This window comes from Coenobita brevimanus, chromosome 93 (genome assembly GCF_032717465.1).
Source record: "Coenobita brevimanus isolate Jiangsu-jjx chromosome 93, ASM3271746v2, whole genome shotgun sequence".
Lineage (NCBI taxonomy): Eukaryota > Metazoa > Arthropoda > Malacostraca > Decapoda > Coenobitidae > Coenobita > Coenobita brevimanus.
The window spans coordinates 48780714-48789408 of NC_137046.1; positions in this window are offsets into that span (position 1 = coordinate 48780714).

The following is an 8695-nucleotide window of genomic DNA, read 5'->3' on the forward strand; positions in this document are numbered from 1 at the left end:
TATGCTATCATCTCAGCTAGGCATCATTCCCGGCTTTGTGGAATCGTGTAGAGAGGGCGAAACGATGCAAAAATATGTCGACACTCCATCCCAGCGAAAGGGTTAAGAGACTTCGGGGCGTTTTTGTTTTAAATGTGTCATAGGTTATGGCGTCTTGGTCTACTCGTACAGCTAAATAGATATTTTAAAAGAAAATACTGTAGTGGCCAGTGGGGGGCACTTTAATCTTTCATATGTTAATTACTATTGTGCGTTCATTTGCACTTCGATCTTGTAGCATTTCTAGGTCTAATGGAGTCATATACATTCGATCTTGGAGCATTTCTAGGTCTAATGGAGTCATATACATTCGATCTTGCAGCATTTCTTGGTGTAATGGAGTCATATACATTCATATACTTATTAATAAATACTGATTCAGTTAAATCCCTTATATAAATTACGATAGAATGATGTTTGAAGAGTTAGATAACATACGGACAAGCCACCCGCTCATGAATATAATACAGTACTCACATGCACATATTCAGGCGTTCACAGACGTACCTACGAAACAGATGCGCATATGCAGTAGACACAAACGAAAGCAAACATTAACTTCATAGATATGCACATAAATATACCCACTACACTCATAAAGCCTAGGCTACATGTATGGTACACATTAAAACAGACACTCATCACCCACGTCCATATAAGTATAAACGGATACACAACATACACACACATGCATATAAAGACAACATCTCCCCCATATAAAACACACACACACACACACACACACACACACACACGCACACACGCACGCACGCACGCACGCACGCACGCACGCACGCACGCACACACACACACACACACACACACACACACACACACACACACACACACACACACACACACACACACACACACACACACACACACACACACAAACTAACTAATCAAATATGAAAAACAGAAAACGATGAAAAAAAAATGCTGAAAAATTATATTACGATAATTGTTTGGCCTCGCTGATAATGGCCCCTCCAGGAATGTCTGTGCAGGGGAAAGTTCATATCCGCGCAGCAAATGTTTCCTCCAACACTGCCGGGGCTGCAAAACACGGCCCCGAAATTGCCGTCTGAGTGCGCGGCTGTAATAAAGCTCTCGCCCCTCTAGCAAATGTTTGTCGAATATTTTGTTACGAGAGAGAGAGAGAGAGAGAGAGAGAGAGAGAGAGAGAGGATGTGATGGAGTTGGTGAGTGAGGGAAGGACGGGTGCAGGTGTGGGTTGGTAGTGTGGTGGACAGGGGTGAGAGAGAGTGGATAAGGGTGAACTGTGAGATATGAGATGGTAGATAAGGGAGATGTGAGGTGAGTGACCTAGGCGAGATGAGAGGTGTGTAATAAGAAATAGGTTTTATCAGGTGGTAGCTGAGATGATGGTTGTATACGTTTTGTGTGTGTGTGTGTTTGTGTGTGTATGTGAGAGAGAGAGAGGGGGGGGGGAATTGTCGGTTGATGAAAACGGATTGACTAGACTGCGAGACTGGTGAGTTGTGACGAAATTAATTTACAGAAAAGAATTATGCGAATTGAGAGAACGAGGTGTGTGGTAGTAGACGTGAGTGAAATGAAGTACAGATTGCAGTGACGTGAAATGTGAACAAATTGGCAAGGCTTAATCGATAGTGTGAGTCGCGGAAGTAAGAGAAACGTGACTGAAGAATGAGAAGGTGTGAAGCAAGGAAGAAGTAAGTGCTGTAGCTAAGCGAAATAAATGTCGGTAAGACAAACCATTCGAGACATGCATTGGTTGCGGAAAGACGCTTATGTTTCGCCCGTTAAAATTTTTCTTTAGGCAAAATCTGAGACAGTTTTGTCGTTTACTGTATAGTTGGGGTTAACTGGTCCTTTTAGACTGCCTCACAATTATGTCAGCCCAAAAGATATTTTCTTAATCTACGATACCAACTAGAGGGGTACACAGTGGAGCGCATCTCTCCTACAGGGGCAATGTACTTTCCAAACCACTCTTCATAATGCGTTAGATTTTCTCATCACTGATTATTGTTTCGCAAAAAATGTTTTCCGGATCCAGAATCTGTAATACGATCAGGATCGGTCCCAAAAGTTAGTCGATTGTTCCCAGGGACATGAGCTGTCTACCCACCAAATTTGGTCCAAATCTCAGTATTACTTTTTGAGTAATCCTGCTAACAGACAAACAAACAGAGAGAATAATAATCAAGCAGAATGTAATAATGCTTCCTTATTGATGCCCCCACACCTGTAAAGGCATTAATGGTCGTGGCTGTGAGTACTATGCTGTACCTTTCATAATGGTATGAGGTGTGGAGGAGATGCTTGCTAAAATCTTTTCACTTTAACTTTGCCTTAAATCACCATCTCTCCAACTTACAGCAACTTAGTTGTAGCAAGAAACTAACACTAGAATATGACGATAGTCATAGAGAAGTGCTATGGAAATGGTGCAGAGCAGTATTATTTTCTTACTCAGCCACTGAGCTATGTGAAATAAGCTGTAAATGGCCAAACTCTGAGCGATGTTAAGGTGAAAAACAATAGTGAGAGCTGCGACGAAGCAGAAAGTTTTTTTTGTGTGTGTGTGTGGGGGGGGGGGGGGCGTGTTTTTGAGCTTGGTTGAAGTGTGAGGTGTTGGCGAGAATAGAGCTTGCTTGAGGTGAAGACTGTGAAGCGCGAGTGAGGTGATGCTGCGAAGTGTGAGTGAATGTGCTCGAGGTGAATGGCTGGAGAAATGTGAAGTGCAGGTTTGTGGGGTGATTGGGTGTGGTGAGGTTTAAAAGTGTGTGTGGTAAAGTGAGGGGGTTGGGTATGGTGAGGTGTTAGGTGGTCGGGTATGGTAAGGTGTGAGTGGATTGACAGGGAGAGGTGCGAGGAGGTTAGGTATGGTGAGGTGTGAGGGCGTTGGGTATAATGAGGCGTGAGGAGGCTGAGTATGGTCAGATGTGAGGGGGTTGGGTATGGAAGGTGTAAAGGGGTTGGAAATGGTGATATGTGAGGAGGCTGACTAAAGTGAAATGTGAGGATTGGGTATAGTGAGGTGTAAGGGAATGAAAATAATGATGTATTTTGCATTATTATCACCAGACTACCATCTCCATTCATTTATTACTACCTTACCTACAATCACAACCACTGTCATACAGCCCTTATCACTACCACCACAACCACCATCGATACTACCACAACCAGTATCCCATTATACAACTACAGTAACTGCCATCCCTGTCACTAGAAGCATACCCTAATCACTGCCACCACAACCATCATTACTACCAGCCTAGCTCCTCCCTGACAGGCCTTACTGCTACCATCCACTAAACAATATTATTAGTATCATATTATCACCCTGGCCTCCATACCTGTCACCACATTCACTTTCATAATAGTCACCACCACAACTATATCCGCTTCCATTTCCACCACATTACCACAACTACAGCATTACCATCAAAACCACCACCTTCATTGCCACAATTACCCAAACAGCAAACATAACCACACCCGTACCACCACCACCACCAAATTACCACAACTCCCAACCCTACCGCAGTTTCCAAAAGTACCACCACTACAACCATGACCATCCGAACTACCAGACAACACCAAAACCACAACTACGATTGCTACAACTTTCATACCACCCCCATCATCACCATCTGCATAACTACCAGCCCGCCACCACCACCACCACCACCACCACAACTACCATCCAACAACCACCACAACTGCCACAATTACCAGGCTTTCGAGAAGTTAGCATTAAGTGAGGGAAAGTTAGTGCTTAATTAACGTTGTATTCTGACTTCAAATAAACCCAACTTTAGGAAGGAGGAATGATGATGATGCTGGAGGGGAACAAGATGAGGAAGGGAGGAATGATGGAAGAAAGGAAGGGAAAGAAGGAAGGAAGGAGGGAAAGAAGGACAGAAGCAGACGGGGATGGAATGAATGCTTAAATTTGAATGAATGAATGCATGAAAACTAATGAAGGAAAATAACATTGAAAGGAATGGATGAATGCTTGAAAACCTAGGAAACAAGAAATGAATGAAATGAATAAATCAACGAATGAAAATCAAGTAATGAATGGGAGTGAGGAAAGTAGCTGAATGAATTGCTTGAATGAATGAATGAAGGAAGGAAGGAAGGAATTTACTGAAGGAAAGAATAGCTGAACGGAATATAGTGTTATATAGATAAATGGAAGGAGGAAGGAAGAGAACAAGGAATATCTAAATGCAATGGTGGACATCATGAAGGACTGAAGATGTAAGAGAAGGAAGGGTGGTGTCAATGAATGACAAATAGAAGGAGGGAATAAAGGATGGAACAAAGTACAGTAATTAGTGAAGGAAGTCCAATTAAACTGGAAGGAATGTAGGAATGGTCACAAGGTTGAATCAAGTTGTTAGGTGGTACCAGGAAAAAACTGAAAGAAATAATAGTTCAGATGGGATTACTGGAGTTTCTCTCAAACCTTTTTCATACGAGGGGTCGTTCCTAAGCTCAACACCTTTTGGGGGTAGCAAGATTAAAATATACATGACGAAATTGTACGAGTTGAAATGGGAGACAAACAGTGGAACAGAATATTGAAAAATATATTCCAGATTTAAAGAGACAGGTTTACAAATTACTAGGATTTGTTTGGCAATCATGGACGCATAGATCAGTCCCACGAGTCCCGCCTGACAGAGGCATTAGCCTCATACTGTTGCTACTGGCGACATATATCTAGCATGTATATTTATATATTTACTGAAAATGCACAAAACGCAATGAAATCCCCGAGTATTTTTTGAAATTAATTCTTGCTGTCTGGGCACGGTGTGCGACGACCATCGCGTTGCTTACTATTCCCAGCATAAATATAGAAAACGTAGAAAATGAGACGGGGTAGCCATAGTATACGGAGTCAGTTAATTAGGATTTGTCACTATAAGGACGGCTGATTCATTGGAGATGACAGCATCCTCAAAATCACATTGAAAGGAATGTGCATTATTGTAAAGCAGGGAGAACAGCAATGAAGTAAAAGAGGGCGTGTATAAGTTTTAAATCAAAGATATTTTCTCGATGTCGGGTTAATATCATAAGTTCAGCCCTCATATGGCCCCTATTTATTTGTGCATATAGCGAGGATTGGACACACCCAAGTAACTTTTTAGCATTTTGATAGAGGCGAGAAATCTAACTGCCTCCGAAGCCCCGTTTTTGAGACACAGGCTCTTCAAAATCTCGTTTTCTAGATTATGCATATTTTATTTATTATACTACCTTAAATTTTTTCCTTTTTTTACGGGTTCTTTTCTTCCTAGTTCCAATGAATAGCTCACTGTTTCTTTACCATTATCCTATTTTGGGATACTATATTGATGTTACAGTCCGTGTCTTTGGTTTCTGTCCATAAAGCTACCAGTTCAGTCTGTGTGCCGACGATACAGCACTGTGTGTGTGACTACGTGGATTCAGTTTTACATATATGTCTCCCTTTATTGATTTTCCTGAGGCTTCATGATGTAGTAGCAATCCGTATTCATTGCTGCTGTTATAGTAGAACCAGTATTAGTAGTTGTAGTAATGTCCATTGGTCACAATCCTGAAGTATCAGTCTGGATTTTCTGCATTTCCTCACCTTCAATCCGAGCACATGCTGTATTTCAACACTTCCCACACACTCCAGTAGCATATCTCTTCATATTTCAAGTGCAAGAGTCACTTGTTACATCCAGTCCAGAAGCGCTCATTTCCGTGGGAGAAAAATTGTTGCATTCACCTGACCCAACTGTTGAACTCATGTCTTTTATTAACACCTTCGGCCAGATGGCGTCCTAGCGTAGTATATTTTGTTTTATTTTATTTTATATCATGACAGTTTTATTCAGCGTAGGAATCACCACACGTACTGGACGGGTGAACACTATTTATAACACCTTTAATTCCAAAGTGACATCTAAGTTGAACAAAATGATCTGAAGACAACTAGAAGGATAGTTTAAAGACGTCATCGTAGTGAAAGGAAAAAACCAGGCAGCTCCTTTTTCACCACGCTGCCGCACGACACTACATGAATAGCTGCTGATTTGCATGCTTTGTTACCTGCTTCGACTGTAACTCTATTTCGCGAAAAAACAGTAAAGCGTAATTGAGCAATCTCCTTCAATTAGAGTTGTTTCTATGGCCATTATACCTCTCTCTCTCTCTCTCTCTCTCTCTCTTTCTCACACACACACACACACACACACACACACACACACACACACACACACACACACACACACACACACACACACACACACACACACACCTTTGTCTATCACTCTGCCCTTCCCTTCTCTCTTTAGATTCTCCATTCTCAGCTCCCTTCTCCTAGCTTTGCTTCCTTGTCTCGAACCCTTTGCCTGCTCCCCTTGCGAACTCCACACCCTTTTTAAATCACTTTCACTCCCACCTTATAGCCCCAGCTGTGCCCCTGTTTGATCCCTCTCCACTCCCCCCTCCTTTCTCTCTCTCTCTCTCTCTCTCTCACACACACACACACACACACACACACACACACACACACACACACACACACACACACACACACACACACACACACACACACACACACGATTTACCACCCCTCTTTCACATTTTAACTGTCTACCCAATACCTTGCCCGTCTGTCAGTCCATCTTACAATAACCTCTCTCAATCCTGTTCCCTTCCCTTCCTCAACCATCTTTCCATACCGCTCCCTTGTTCTCTCCTGTGTTTCCTCCATACCTTCCATCGCACTTCCATCCCTCTCTCGCACTTCATCCCCATCCCTCTCTTGTTTACTCTTGAGCTTTCCTCGACCCCGCCACCCCACTCATCTCAGAACCATCTTTCCCAACTCCTGTCCCATCTCGCCATCTTTCTTCCTGCTTTCTTTCTCCAACACTCTTACTTTAGTCCGACCTCTCCTCATACATCCTTAACCCATCCTCTCTTTCATTCCACCTCCCTTCGACCTTAACCCATCCTCTCCTTCATTCCACCTCCCTTCGACCTTAACCCATCCTCTCTTTCATTCCACCTCCCTTCGACCTTAACCCATCCTCTCCTTCATTCCACCTCCCTTCGACCTTAACCCATCCTCTCCTTCATTCCACCTCCCTTCGACCTTAACCCATCCTCTCTTTCGTTCCACCTCCCTTCGACCTTAACCCATCCTCTCCTTCATTCCACCTCCCTTCGACCTTAACCCATCCTCTCCTTCATTCCACCTCCCTTCGACCTTAACCCATCCTCTCCTTCATTCCACCTCCCTTCGACTTCCCTTTCACGTCCTTCTTGTGTCCCTCTTACATCTTCACTTCTCCTCTTCCTTCCATTCTCCAAGCCTTTTACGCACTACGGTACATCCACTTCCTCCCAGCACTCTCTCATATTCCTTCAACGCAATTCTCCACTTTGCCCCCACCCTCTCCCTCATTTTTCCCCCCTCCCCTTGCTCTCCATCCCCCCCACATCAGTCAAGCGGGCAGCAGGCGGGGTCAGGGGGATTAATCGAGGCGCAACAGTTGTGTCGGGGAGAAAGAGTGAGGGGGAATTTGCGAGGTGTCAATGTGTGGAGCCAACAGTCATGGAGTCGCGAGTTATGGCAGGCAGTGTGTGTGTGTGTGTGTGTGTGTGTGTGAGAGAGAGAGAGAGAGAGAGAGAGAGAGAGAGAGAGAGAGTAAAGATTTGTACATCTATGTCTGTGTGTTTAAGTATACGTTCATGTATGTACTCAAGTATGTGCGGTTTAGTATATGAAATAAAATGTTTGGCGACATAAAATAGATAAAAGTCAGTGTTCTTATTATGGTGCGTAGAAATGTGGTAATGATAACTGAAGTAAGTACAAGAATATACTGGAGGGCAAGGCAAGGTGCGTTAATGAGCAGCCAAGAGTAGGCAAGTGTACTGACGTACTTTTGCTTGCAGGTGTGTGTGTGTGTGTGTGTGTGTGTGTGTGTGTGTGTGTCCTTTATATTAGTTTTTTTTTCTTTGTCGTCTGTTTCGAGTTTTTTCTTCCATGACGACTAGCTCTGTGCCACTTGAACCCCAGTCCTCCATTTCAACTTTTGGCTCGCTCTCCCCTCGACCATCCATCCCACCCAGCTTTCACTCTCCTCTCTCCAGCCCCCAAACTTCTCCTCCTCCTCCGCCTTTCGACTTGCCTTTCTTTTCTCTTTCTTCAGGTCGTCCTCTTTCTCATTTTCTCTCCTGTCAGTATTTTTCGCTTATCCAAGTATCTTTTCATGTCCTTCTTGATTTCCTCTCATTTTTATTTCTCCTTCACGTTTTGTCTGTGACTTTTCTCGTTGGCTTTTCCACTCGTTTTTTTCCATTTTTCTTCCTCAGATTTTTTTTTTTTTTTTTTTCGGGGATAAAGTACATGGAGTAATTGTATATCTTGACGTGACTTAATTGCATAGCTAATTTGTGTCTCGTTATTTTCAAGCATGTTTCAATTAGTTTTTTCGTGTATCGTCTTCCTTGTGCTCTCTTACCATAATGTCCAAATAATTATGGCTTGCCTTTCTTTCCTGTTATACCTTTCCATCAGAGAACGTACTTTTTGCCTCTTTGCTGCCACCGCCGTAAGACTGTATTTAGCTTTACGGAGACTCATCATTGTACAGCGGTTAAT